This window comes from Felis catus, chromosome D4, assembly GCF_018350175.1.
Source record: "Felis catus isolate Fca126 chromosome D4, F.catus_Fca126_mat1.0, whole genome shotgun sequence".
Lineage (NCBI taxonomy): Eukaryota > Metazoa > Chordata > Mammalia > Carnivora > Felidae > Felis > Felis catus.
The window spans coordinates 78,068,096-78,082,987 of record NC_058380.1 but is presented as its reverse complement, the minus strand read 5'-3'; the positions used below and the strand labels follow the sequence as shown (position 1 = coordinate 78,082,987).

At 38.2% G+C, this 14,892-nt stretch overlaps 1 long non-coding RNA gene and 1 other non-coding gene across 2 annotated transcripts in view; both read right to left on the bottom strand.

The window, feature by feature from the left end:
- The window catches only part of LOC123381540, a 321,455-nt gene that overhangs the window by 246,964 nt on the left and 59,599 nt on the right, over positions 1–14,892 (bottom strand). The window lies entirely within an intron of this gene.
- Positions 6,484–6,590, bottom strand: LOC111557704. Its single transcript, XR_002737932.1, has one exon. It is a non-coding gene; the product is annotated as a U6 spliceosomal RNA (small nuclear RNA).

Below are 14,892 nucleotides of genomic sequence, written 5' to 3'. Positions count from 1 at the left end.
AATTCATCGTGGTCAAAAAACGGGCCAGAGCCCAGGTTCAGAGTCTCTCTGCTCCATGAAAGTACACGACACGGAGGGAGGGGTGGGAGGTGGTGTTTCAGGGGAAGTTGCCAGTAAGAGGACTGAGAATAGCACACTTGGCTCTTGTAGGCAGAACTCGGCACAGTAAGTGACTACCGAGGTCACAGAACTCTGCCATTAGCAAGAGTGGTGCAGAGAGCTTTCCATTGTGCTGTGACCTCTCATGACCAACCCACTGAGGCTCTCCTACCTCATCTGCTTTCTTCCAGCTTCTCAGCCAAATCACACCCACTCTCTTTCAAAGGCTCACAAAGTACCAACTCTTTATAGAGCTGATGTCAGAAAAAGGGGCCGGCATACTTATTGTGGAACAATACTGCCACATTAGGTTCACAGTGGGGGTCTGGACTAGGAAGGTGGAGAGAGACTGAGTCCTACTCATTAGGGTCCATACACAGGTGGGCTGTAGGGGTTGCATTTCCAGAGAAATTCAGGCCTGATATTATGAGCACATATACCCATGTGCATTTCTGTAGGAAGGGGGGGAAGGTTTGTGTCTTTTGTCAAATTTTCCAGAGATCAATGACATTAATGTGCCTAGTAACTAAATACTTACCATAAACTTCTACCTTCTACAGAGTAAGACCGAGTTTGAGTAATCAATCTAGTCATATTCATAAATAAGTAGAAAGAGAATTTATATTTATCAAATATACGAATTATAGCTGTACAGAGCACTTTATACACATTATCACAGCTGACTATAAAAAATATATGAGAGCTCATTTTCCCCATTTCTACAGCTTTGGAAATATACAGAAGAGAGGTTAAGCAATTTGATCAAGTCTGTACAGTACACGGCAGAATTAAAACTGAAAGCCAGATCCCCAGGATTTTAGGATTATATATATTTTTAGTCGTCTTACATTCTTTCATCTTCAAAGGATTAAATACAGAAAAAAAAATTCTTATGTTGACTATAAAAACAGAGGAACCTGCAAATTCATAGTATGCATAAAGAGCTTCTTTTCTCTCACTCAAACATACCATATTCTGCCACTTTTATGATGACATTCTATGTATGATAGAGTTAATTTTACTATAAAACTATGATAGGAGAGCAGGTCACAGCAAGATGGGCAACTTTGGCATGAAGATTATTCTGAGCTGAAGTAAATCAAGACCCTAGGGGCTCAAGGGAAACTTTTGCCCCTCCCTTAACGACACTGAAGAATCTAAGTTGGGGGTCTTTGCCAGAATAAGGGTTATTAGCAGAGATGCATTTTATCTAGGGACCCATCCGTATGGCAGGGCAAACATCTAATTTCCAAACATCTGTTATTCTTCTTCTTGCCCTGTGGATTGCATTCCTTTTTCCTACCCCCTTGTCTTTAGTCCAGGATGACATATATACCTCATTTTGCCTGTCTTTGGAATTCCCGTGTCTATGTGGATTCCCTGTACGTATACTATTAAATTTTATTTTCTCCGGTTAAACTGTTTCACGTCAGTTTGATTCTTATTCCAGCTAGAAGGACCTTTGAGGGGACAGGAATTCCTGCTTCCCAGAGAAGTTTACCAACTTAAGCTTGGCAATAAGTTACCATTATGCCACCAGAAAGATGGCTAAACTTGGTAGGCTCTGAAAATTTGAAATACAAATCTGGGTCTCCATTATCTCAATCTGCATAACAAGGTGTGTTATAATGACAAGGGGATCTATTCAGAACTTTATTATCGCCCCTTCTATATCCTTTCACTCAATTGACTTGTTGAGATTTTGTCAAGGAATGGAAATAGAATGGAATTCAGAAGTAAGCAGGCTTGCATTTGAGTTTGGGATCCATCATTTAATTGTAGTCCTGATAAGAAAAACCAAAATAGAATGCCTGTCATGTGTGTACTACAGAGTTGTTTTGTGTCCACAACTAGGCTAAGAACTTGATGCTTATTATCTTATTTAATCGTCAGAGTGACACATCAAAGTTGATTCTCTTACTACTTTCACTTTACACACAGGAAAAAATGAATATTGAGAATTTGCCATGCATGTGTACATGTGCATGTGCACATACACACACACACACAAAACTTGTTCAAGGTCACAAAACGTCTGGCAGAAGCCTCGATTCAAATCCATTCTTGCAAAATTCCAAATTTCAGGGACTCGAACAAGTATGATACACAGTTTCCCTTACTTTCTGGCTCGGTCCCTTTGACCCATTTATTTACCTTCTTTGGTTCACAGTTTTTTCATTTAAGACCAAGTCAAAAGGATCAGCCACAGTTATCTCAGCATACTGTTTTGAGAATTAAATGGGATCATGCATATAAAACGTTTGGGCCATAGAAGCAGGCTTACGAAAGGTTATTCCCTTCCTGCTTCTGAATCATCAACCTTCTCTCTCCTTGGAGTTCTCCTCCACTGTCTCAGCTCCTCCATCCTTTCCCTGCCCTGCCCCCTTGCTTGGGCACAGATGGCAGAAAGGCCCAGTGACATGGGCCATCATTACCACTAGCTGTGTGTCTGGGGTCAAGTAATTTCTTCATTATCTTTCCTTATTGCAAACAGCTTTTGTAAGAGAAAGGGTCCATTAGTAAATATTGATGCTGGCAGGCAGGGCGTGCGAGCTGTCAAACAGCTGAAATGAGGGATTGTCAGTTCAGCAGCAAGAACATGAAAGCCAGTTTAAAGCAAAGATTGAATAAAGAGTAACGTAACTAGAAGAACAAGCACACACTCATCAACAATGAACAAAGACAAAGAAAGTTTCAGGTTGTGTTGTTTGGAACAATTGTGTAGTTTTATGAAGGCCTCTGCTCTAAGACAGAATTCAGTTTACATCAATTTGCAAGGAAATTTTTTTTAAAAAAAGAAAACAGAAAGAAAAAAAGAATGCATGACAACTACCACGTGCAGTGTGTTATGAATCAAATATGAGCAAGATGCAAACATTGTTTTCAAGAAGTTTACTAAATAATAAAGTAGCATAGGGTGGTTATTGAGAACACAGTTTTTATATTTAGAAAAATCTGGATGTAAGATCTGATGTGTATGACCTTGCATTCCCCTATGTGAATCTCAGTTCCTTCCTTATAAAATGAAATTATAATGCCAACACCATAGGGCTGCCATGAGGGTTAGGAAAGCATGTGACATTGTCTCTAGCACATTGTACATGCTCTCGACATCACTGATTTTTAAGAGTGATATTATCACATAACATGGTAATACAGAAAATTCTAGAAGTAAAAAGATAGCTTTTGAGATGGGCTTGATGTTCAAAACTAACATTTTTTTTTTTTTTTTTGGATCAGGGACTAGGAATAGAGTGGGAACATTTCCATTGTTTATTGAGAAAAGGTGAGGATTTGGCCATGCTAATCTTGTAAAGACTGTCACAGGCAGGGAGAACAGTGAAAACAACCATGGACAGTGGGATAGCTTGGGGCAGAAGTGACAAGCAGGGGGCTGTTTCATTTGTCTTTGAACATGGTGTGCAGAGATGGGATTGCTGGAGATAAGGCTATGAGAAAAATTTGAATCCAGACCTTTAAAGGTCTTACATGCTAAGCCAGTAAGTTAGGACTTCAATCTCTAGTAATGAAGTTGTGATTGATGTTTCCCTTGAACAGGATGAAAATGCCATCATTTCTTCTCATCAGGGTGTACTTTCATCGCTAACCTTAAATTTGATTAGTGTGGTGTTCACAAGCATTGGTTCTGATGTTCAGTTGTCTGCTTTTGAGGCTCAGGTTACTGTAGGATCTCAATCAAGGTATTTCATCTTTTTCTACTTGAGTTTCTTCATCAGTAAGATGAAATCATTATATTCTCTAACTCATAATAGTAGTAAATGATTAAATGAGGTAGTACATTGCATCATTTAGAACAGAGCCTGGCATCATTATCACCTAGTACCAAGGCCAATCGGTTACTCAATAATGCTACAGTGATTACTGAGTAATTAATAGACCTGGGTAGCTAGTGATGATGATACTTACCAGTCTTTCCCCTACAGCCAACACCCTACATAAAATTTCTTCTTTGACGGTGGATATTATTATTGTCCAAGCCATCTTGGTATAAAATATAATGGTTTTGGCAGGACTGCAATGGAGCTACTATAGCAGGAATGATAGAACAGCTGAGGCATGATGAGGAGGATCACGCTGAGAAATCAGGTCTGTGGTGGTCAGAGACAGGAATCAGAGTTCAGAGCAACATCTACCTTCCCAAGAAAATCGCTGGTTAGTTTGCTGGAGGAAGAGCACTCCCATTTGAATTTTGGCTCAACCAGCGATGGGTTTCCCTGCTGGTCTGTCCTAATTGTGTCTCAGACACTGGATTTTGTGGGGTAATCTTACAATATTTATCCCCAAGCTATTGATGCACTACTGACTCTCTACCTCACTCCATCCCACCAACCTCTTGTGTGTTGGTCTAAAGTCTAGACATAGAATGAACATCATACTTTGCAAAGTTCCTTATGCTGCACTGATTGGAGCTTCATGACAACTGCTAGAGTTTAGGAAGTATATATACTGCCTTCTTGTAAGGAAATAAATAACAGAGAAAATGACTTGCTTTAAGTCACCTACCCAGTTAGTAGAAGCACTGGCCTGGAACTCTGTGGTGCCCTGCCTAGCTATATGAAGCTCTATCCCTGGCACCGTACTGCCTCTCCATCTGCCTAGAGATACCAAAACCTAATAGAGTGTATGTAGACAAGAGATACAAGAACATTACTCTCAAACCCATATCCTACTAATACAGTGCTTCCTCTCAAAAATTCTAAATAGCCTTTCATTACACCTCATGTAACACAGCACAATAATAGGCTGTTAGTCTTACTTCAAAAGTTAGGCAACTGTGGGAAAGATGAGGGTTTAGGAAATAGGGCCTATAGGAGGTAGCTAAGAAAGACTGGAGCTATTTAGCTGGGAGAAGAGAAGGTGGATGAGTAACTTAATAATAATCTTCAAGGGTTATTAAAATACCAGCTGTTAGCCATTCTACCCGAGGTAGTAGGGAGGAAATTGCAGTAGTGAGAATTTAGCCCAGCATTATGAAGAACTTTTATTCCCTTTAGTTATAAGGTCTATTAGACACCAAAACATGATACTAAGCAAAATTGTGGGCTTTTTTCCCTGGAAGTATTCCAGAATAGGCTTGGAGGTAGTTCCCAAGCACTACTCCTTGGACCATTAAGATCAACTCCCTTGGAGCATCTCTTACAAATGCAGATTCCTGGAACCCACTTCGATGTGCAGACTGGCAATCTCTGGGGGTAGGGGCAGGAGTCTATATATTTTAACAAGGCCCCAGGTGAGTCTTGTGCACAACCCCATTTGGAAACCCCTTGTGTATGTAGAATCAGTAAAATTTAACGCAGCAAGAATATATTGCGCGCCCACTTGGTGATCCTACCACTGCTATTAGCCTCAGGGAATAAAGATAATAAAAGAATGTAGTATAATTTTAGTCCTTGTGGAGCTTTCAGTAAAGTAATTAAAGATTAATGATGAATTAGGGCAACTGTTTTGCCTTTAACGTAGTGTGATTTGAGGAAAGTTTCTTAATTCCTTTGGCCTGAGGTCCTAAATTGTTAACTTGAAGAATTGAACAAAATGGTTTTAAAAGTTCTTGTGAATCTTTAAAATAATACAATACAGAATGAAGCCTATTTAGAAAAATAACTAAATGCTAATTAAAGAGTACGAGAGAGGATATCGAGAGAAACCAATTCATATGGGCAGGGCTTACCAGAGAAAACTCCAGGGAGAACAGGCGATTTAAATCTGGCATTGAAAGGTAGATGTGATAAAAAGATAAATGCATATGCACATGTGGAGGCCTCGATTTTTTTAAAAAAACTTACTGTATACTGTGTACACATGTGACATCATTTAATACATTACAACATTTAATATCTACAAAGGCTTGTGTTGTTAAAGTGAGGATAATTTTTAGAGGATTTTACCATTTACTAGTCACTTAGTTAGGTGCTATATACATATTACCTGTTTAATCACTATTACATCATTTTCCAAGTGAAGTGCTAGTTTTCTGTTTTTACCCCCAAAATTCTTATGTTTGTATGGCATGGGGATATATTTGAGGACACAGAGAGAGAGAGAAGAAGGAAGAGAGGGAAGGAGGGAGACAGAAGAAAGGAAGGAAGGAAGGAAGGAAGGAAGGAAGGAAGGAAGGAAGGAAGGAAGGAAGCGAGGAAAGAAGAAAAGAGGTTTGTGGAAGTAAAAATTAAAAAATTAAATGAAGAGTACAGGCTACTGAAAACATGAGTTTAGTTTGAGTACAGGATAAACACTCAGTTGTTTTTCATGGTTGTTGTTTGTTAATATAATTGGGGAGTAATAAGGAAGTGGTGCTTATAGATTTCAATGATGCTTTTTTCCTTTAAAAGACCGCTGAATGAATGAATGAATGAATGAATGAATGAACATATGGAACAGTTCATGAGTTTGCATATCATTGTTGCGTAGGGCCCATGCTAATCTTCTCTGTATCGTTCCAAATTTAGTATATGTGCTGCCAAAGCGAGCACAAGACCGCTGAATTTAAACATTGGAATGTATATTCATACAGTAGCTTTAAATTTCCTAAGCAGTTGTACATTTCCTTACTACGTTTTATGAATGCTTTTCATTTGTTTTTGTTGTTTGTTTTCTGTCCATAGGAAGAAGGGACTTTCCCAACCCCTCAGGACTTGGGCCTCGTGAATTTCTGTCTCAAGTTTCCAAACACTCGATAAAGTGATCAAATCATTTTTATCAGTGTGTGGATGACACAAATTCACAGGGCTCCCAGTAGTTATGCGCTTGGGCTTAAGTACGAGTTAAACATAAATTCAAATCCCTATTCCGTCTAAAGAGCTCTGTGACTCTGAATCATAGCAAATATCTGAGCCATTTGCATCATTTATAAAATTGGGTTGTTTTCAATGATACAATGCATGTATAATCTTTCATTGATCAAGTATGTCATACAAGGTGTAATTATAAAGTAACCTACAATCCATTGTAGCACATCAATTGTTTTCTCTGCCCTCAGGCACCTTATCTACTCTGGTCATGATAGAAAAAGTTCTAAGGTAACACAGTTATAAACCTCTGCCTCATTTTAATAATTCATGTGCCCTGTCCCTTACAATCCTCATGAACTAGAACTTGATATAAATTTAAAGCTTCTCCCTTTCCTTCTTCCAAGCTTGCTTTAGTCTCACACCCTGGAGGCAAAAATGTACATGGACAGGCATCTGCTCCTCTCCCTTTATTCTGGCTTCTAAACACTCTTAATCAGAGTGGGGGTGGAGGACAGGAAAGGGAGAAAGGAGGAACATTCCTCCATGACTGGCATTGGCTGAAGACCTAGCATCAGCGCTGTGTGCACGTGATGGATGGTTAATGCTATCTGTGTCCATCCTGAGTTCCTCCTGCACTACTTCCCCCGATTCAGAGTATCCATCACCTCAATATTCATGACTCATCTCTGCCAACTTACCTTCTGCTGCTCAGCCCATAGTCTTCAGGTCTACTCTGGTCCTCATGCCCCTCCTTCCAGGCAAACCTCTTGGACAATTCTAGACAACTCCAAACCAGTACTCTTTACGGCATGGCCCAGATCTGATTTAGGGTAAAGGCCATAATCCTTTGATGGGGAGGGTGGTTTTTCTCAAACTACAATTGTCTACTCTAAGGACATAGGTCACTTTATCCAGGCTTTTGATGTTTACATTTCTCAGGTACAACTCAGGCGTAAGTAACAAGATGGAGATTCAACAAGCTCTTCGAATGGCTTCCTTAAAGGCCCATGTACTCTTGTGAAGTGCACAGGGAAGCCCTTTCCAATGGTGCTCTGGGAAAAATGTAAGACTTAAAGCATACACAGAACTATTTCCAAAATTCTTCCTTCACTCTCCATTTGATGATGGTGTTATACCCATAATAAGAGATAAAGGTTGAAAAGGTGTCAGGTTATCATTCACTATTTTGAAATGTTGACTTCTTAGTCTAGAATATCCTTTCAGTATAGGCTTTAGTCAAACTTTACATTCTAAAATTCTGTTGTATATATAAAGCTGCCAATACAGTACTTGGTCATGTTGTTAGAAAGGTGAGTGCTCAATGTAAAGTTGGAATTGTAATTGCAACGTATTACTTGCTTCCTAGAGAGACACAATACATATGTACAGTTTGTGGTGCCATGCTTTAAGAGTAGTGTTGACAAATACAAGTGTTTCCAAAAGGAAGTTTAGCAAGAGCAAAGTTCACAGGGATATCAAATTAATAATTTTAGTATTAAGTCATATGATATGAAATAAACATGATGGCAGTTAAAAGTTTGATATAAACTATGATTATACCTAAAGTTCTCATGTTCAGCATGTAAATATTGAGTGATCTGGCTCTACTTTATTTTTTCAGAAACTCTTCATGTGTCTCTTCAAGACATTTCAGTAAAACTAAACTTGAATATGAGAGCTTGCCTGCCTGTGTTCCTTCCTTCCTTCCATCCTTCCCTCTTCCCCTTCCTTCTTTCTTTCCTTCCTTCCTTCTTTCTATTTTCTGTCATCCATTCTCTCCTAAATCATTTAGTGCAAAAGTCATTAGGTGAGATGGATCAAGGTTTGCATCTGTAGGTAAGGAGGTCAATGTCTAATAGATATACTGGAGCCTCAATCGGTAAAGAGGGTGTCTGGTGGTAATATGTAGGTGTGCAGAGTGTATATGTGTATATATATATATATATATATATATATACACACACACACACACAGTATATGTATATATATGTATGTATACGTATATATACACACATATATGTGTATATGTGTATATGTATATATATGTATATGTATATATAGGTGTGTGTGTGTATGTGTGTGTGTATATATATATATACACATACACATGTGTGTATATATATACACATATATGTGTGTATATATACGTAAAAATACATATATATAAATATAGTGTGTGTGTGTGTGAGTTTTATATATAGGTGTGTGTGTGTATATGTGTATGTATATATATCTATATATAAAACACTCACACACACTATATATAAAACACACACACACACACACGCACGCACACACACACACACATTTTATCTCAGTGGTCTACCAAGAGGGCCCAGGGATAGTGACATCCCAGATAAATGAACACAACCAACACAGATCGTTGTCTCTAAAAACATTCTCCACTAAAAGGAACTTGAGATCCTTAGAGAAATGGCTGATTTCAGGGTTGTGAAACCCAAAATTCAGGATGAGCCTTATGCAGCTTGGTGTGCCAGAAATAATATAAGTACAAAGAATATTGTGGACATGTAAAAAGGACACAGAAGCAGCCAGAAGGCCCTCCCACTGGAATAAGCTAGGCATCAAATTAAACAGAGATGCTACTGGATTATAACCCACTGAATAAAATAGGCATCCATGAGTCCATTCTAATACAAGTAAACAAATAAATGGGAAGAAGAAAACACTTTTCCTTCCACTAGAATGCCACCTAATAAATGGAGAAGGAATAATAGTGATAGAAAAATCACCATCTGGCAGCTGGAGGAATAATTATTTTCTCCAACTAACAGTAGTAAATGCTAAAGCGAGTGGGTAAAAGTATGATAAGGAATAGAATATTTGCTTAGTCTCAAAATAACTCCCGTATCATACTTATTATAGAAGTAATTTTACAGTGGAAAAATCTTATAGATACAACCTAAACCAGGTGATCAAAGTTAACATCACCAGTAGTGGGACAAATTGAAACTGTGTATCACTTGATAGGATTTTATGAGAAGAACACAGAATCACAATTTTTATGTTGTTGTCAAAAATATATAATCTAAATCTGATAAGGACACATTGAACAAATCCAAATTGAATGACATTCTATAAAATGTAAAATTATCAGTCTGTGATATTCAAAAGCATCAGGGTCATTAAAGGCAAGGAAAGACTGAGGAATTAATGTCAACTGAAGGCTACTAAAATTTATGACAATTAAATGTGACACATGATTCTAGATTAGCCATTTTTGCTCTAATGGGCATTTATGGAAATTAAAGATACTTGAAAGGGGTATGTGAAATTAGGAATATGTGTTAATTTTTTTAAAATTCTGGCAGCTTTTTTGAAATTATGTTAGAGAACGTCCATGTTCATAGGACTTATACACTAGTGTTTAGGGTGACAGGACATCATGTCCACAACTCACTCTCCAGTGCTTTCGGGTGGTAAAAAAACCAAACCAAAACAAAACAAAACAAAAAAACAGTCTTTGTATGATTGTTGCAGATTGCTATAAGTTTGAAATGACTTCAAAATTGAACAAAAAATAGAGGAAAATTTGCAGATACTATCTCTAGTAATATCAATTATGCATCGTTCCAAGTTAACTAGAGCAGTACCTGATGGCACCCAGTTATAGAATGGTGGCAGCAGGCAACTGGTTAGGTTTTCTAAACCACCCACATGCATACACTGACTCACATGCACAAGACACTTTGATCATCTGTTTGAGTTTACATGAATAAATATCAGTTAGCCATGCCATAAGGGTACTGAGGGCACAGTAAAAAACTGTTATTAAGCTTGCCTTGTGTGTGTTGGAAATGAGGTTATGATTACAATTTCAAATATTTTAGGTACTTCTTTTAAAGTTTGTTTGTTTATTTTGAGAGAAACAGAGAGCACAAACAGGGAAGGAACAGAGAGAGAGAGGGACAAAATCTCAACGAGGCTCCTCACTGTGAGCAGGGAGCTGGATGCAGGGCTTGATCTCCTAAACCGTGAGATCATGACCTAAGCTGAAGTCAAGAGTTGGATGCCCAACTCACTGAACCACCCAGGTGCCCCTAAGTACTTTTTGATGTAAGAGTTTTTGTCTTTCTTTAGGACCAGAAGAAAAACAACTGATGGAAGACTGAGGTTTCCAATTTTGATTTAAGAAGAGATGACAGTAAATGCTGCTGAAGAAAGGTAATGCCTTGTAAGAAATTCATATTGAGATCTGACCAAGCGAAGTCTGTGTGATGATCTGATCAGGAAGTGGAAGGATAGGTACATGACAGATGGAGAAAGGTAAGCTACCTGATTTCTCAAACAGATGTGCCCAAGGGGGTAGAGTTTTAAATATGGATGCTTTTACTCTTAATCCTGACCATATCAAAGATGTTCTGATTTGAAGATACAAGAATTAATATGTCCATTTTTTTCCCTCTATAGATTCAATAACCATTGCATGTTGATAGGCCTGGCTTCAAGTGCGAGGGAAAAAAAAGTCCTTGTATAATGTCAACATAACAAAAATAATGAGATTATAGAAGAACACTGACTGATCTGCACTTCATAATTGAAAGATGGGCCTATTAAGGGGACACAGCAGGCCTGAAGGAATTGTGTGATCATTTGCACAAATGCTAATTTTGATATGTGGTTCTTCATCTCCGTAAGCATAATGTGGCTGGGCCGGCAGGATGAACAATGCATTCTTCCCCCGGGAGGCCTATGCCTCAGTGAATCAATGCCAGAAGGGCCATTTGCTGGTGTTGGATGACAGGGCATTCGTTCTCTCTTCTTGTTGTACTTGTGGACACAATTGATCTGAATTGCCAGGATGCTGTGTTTTTAGAGACAACCATCTTCTTTCCTAGAGAAGCCATCTTGCTCTGGGTTGTGTAGTTTTATAGATGAAGCCTGGGGCAAATCACCTCTCTCCTCTAGCCTTAATTAATTAACTGAGAATATAAAGAATTTGGAATAGACAAGCTACCCTCTCTGAAATGACTCTGCTTGGCAGGTAGTGTGATAGGAGAGAATGAACTTGGGCTTTTACATCAGAGAGACATGGATTCAAATCCTACCTCAGCTACTTTGTAAAATCCTGAGCAAGTTTACTGAGCTCTCTGAGCATCACTCCCCCCAAATGGAAATAAGTGAGAAAAATAATACTTTATTTTCAGGGTATCAAGAATGCTAGTTGGCAAACAGCCCTTGATAAATATTTACTACATGGCTACATGTAGCAAAAATTTGCTACGTTAACTATATGTTAATTTACTATACACCAATATGTATCTAATCAAATAATTAGATATTGACATATAGGCACATATACCCACAAACCCCAGAGAAGATACAAAACATAGTCAAGTGATAAAGATCTGCCACAGATTTAGGTTAGTGTGAATTCTCTGCCCCAAGCCTACAAAGCCCCATCAACATAAGTAGGCACTCAGTAAATGTTTGTCACATGAATAAGTAAACAAAAAAAGCACGTGGGAACCCCATCTTCAAAAGAGCAAATCCATAGTTTTAATGCAAATTGTCGAGAAATAGAATTTTGAACAAAGATTCTAACTTGCCATCTGCTTCATATATACCCTGCTTTGTCCTTCTTTTTTCTTAATTCTATCAAGTTTGTTACGGTAACTCAGCGGAAGGAACATTTCTCATGGAATACTCTGAGCTCAGTTCTATCTAACCCACATGGAAAGGCCCACAGGTCTACATGTAACCCTAAAGTAGGTTTTTATAAGAATCCACTGAAATAAATAATTCAAGGCTTATCCTCAGTCACATATGAGAAAGCCTCCATTAAGTCCAATGGAGAGTTCAAATGCTAGTCGCAGAACCTGAAAATATATGTATTTTATACAACTCTTCTCACATCCTTTTGGGAAAGATAATGAACTACAATATTAGGGATTATTCCAATTTTCTCAAGCAAGAAAAAAGAGAATTGGATGAGTTGGAAAAAATGGACTTTAAAAAAATGGTGCAGTATTTGATGTTTAAAAAATCAAATAAAAGGCCACAAATTGAATGGAATAGCTTTTGTTAATGCTGAAACTTGCAGGGCCAGTTAGAGCTCATTAAGAGGTGATGGGAACTATGCAGATGAGATCAAGTTTGGTAATTGGCTGGTTCTGAATCCATTAAAAAGGTTATAGGGTTGTTTGGGTGGGTTATGTTTTATAAATGAATGATTAGAAGTATATTAATGGGCCAATGGGTTATAAGGCTGGGATTGGTTTGGTGATATAATGTCTCGAATAGCACTAAGCTGGGGACAAGGTTATGTGTATAGGATTAAATTTGGGGAATAGGTCAGCTATGATCATATTAGGTGGGTTATAGGGTTGTAAAAAGTGTCCTGTGTTTGATGGCAATGAGAAAATGAGATTGTAGTTAGACTTCACTTGCATCCTTAGCACTTCTAATATTCTAATGTCTTTATATGTAGAAACTGCTTTCTGGAATTTATGTGGGCTCTGGACCAAGACCCCCAAAGAGCTCAGATATCAGTCAAAACCCTTAATTCCCAGCAGAGTTAAAGTCTTCATTGGTGTGTTACCAAGATTAAAAAAAAATCACACTGGGGAAAGGGACAGGCCAAGGTAATGTTATGGAATTTTCTTAGGAGTGGGTTCAAGAGAAAGTGACATGTAGCAGAGTCATAGGAAATTGAATATACACTTGTTACTAAGGTGGTGATTGCAGACGGAAGGACCATCTAGGAGGAGGTTGCATTTCTGTGAAAACATTTGGGCATGTTTAACACACCAGTGTCTTCAAGGAACTCAGAGGTCCTATGTGTGTCCATGGTGGGAAGATTTGGGAGTAAGAGAAGGAAGGCTGTGTAGACATGTTGTATTTGTGTGTGCAGGGAAGGATTAGACAAGTTGGCTGAGGTTGGAATTTAAGGAAGGAGTTGGTGAACATAAATGTGCACATAAATGTGGACTTAATATTTTCTCCCAGTCTGTCCCCAAGTGTATTCCAGAGCAAATAAATGTTATAAGTACACAAAATGATTTTTAAAAAAAGGATTCTGTGGACTCAAATATGTTTGCTAATGCTACATTTTAAATTCTCAGCCTCTGCCTCTTCTATAGACATTCAATTCTCTTTAGAATATTAGACGTTCTAAGGAAACTTGCAGCTACCAAGATGTGAATCCATACTTTACTCCACCATATCTTAAGGTTTTTTGATCCCAGACACATTTTTACCCACTCCAACCACAAGAAGAAGTGTTATTAATACCCATTTGAGTAAATGCTTTAAGGAACACACTATTGCTCTAGACAAAGAGAAGCCCTTATAATAAAGACTAAGAAACAAGAGACAAGGATACTCAGTTTTCTCATTTTACAAAAGAGATATAACGATGCTAGAAGGCTAAGATACAGCAAAGAAAATGGAAAAAAAATATTGATGTTGTATCTGAACAGTCAATTTGAATTATCTACTACTAAGTAGTTACATGACCTTGAGAAAATTTCTTCTCTGTGGGTCTCAGTTTTCTTAAGTATACAATTAGGACAAAAAAGCAGCTTAAGACTATTAAATAAGGTAATGCGTGTAATGATGAGCACTGTACCTCACACATAAGAGGGTGACTGATGTTAATAGTTGCAATAATTCTAAACTTCCCGACTGTCTGAGGTACTCCACCATGTTCAGTTCAGCCTTCTGGTCCCTGAGTTCAAGTGTGGGAGCCCTCCCCCACATCATGTCATCTTTGGGGGCATTATAAGGAAACATCTTTACAAAATAAGACTAAGGGTAGAAGAATAAAGGTCATGGACTGGTATCACTTTCCTTCTTGGCTGTTGGATAGGAGGATGACTAGTGTTAATTGAATGAGGTATTCATATGGGAAGACTAAATATCTAACTAAAAAAGAAGTAGGTTTTTGAGTGGCAAACATTCTAGTCTCATGAGAAAGGAGCCACCAGCTGACGAGGGCATTGAGCCAACAGAGAGGCTAAGCTCATATCATAGGGAGACCTTTCAGAGATTTTGGTCCCCGCCTCTGTGCTCATTTCTTCAT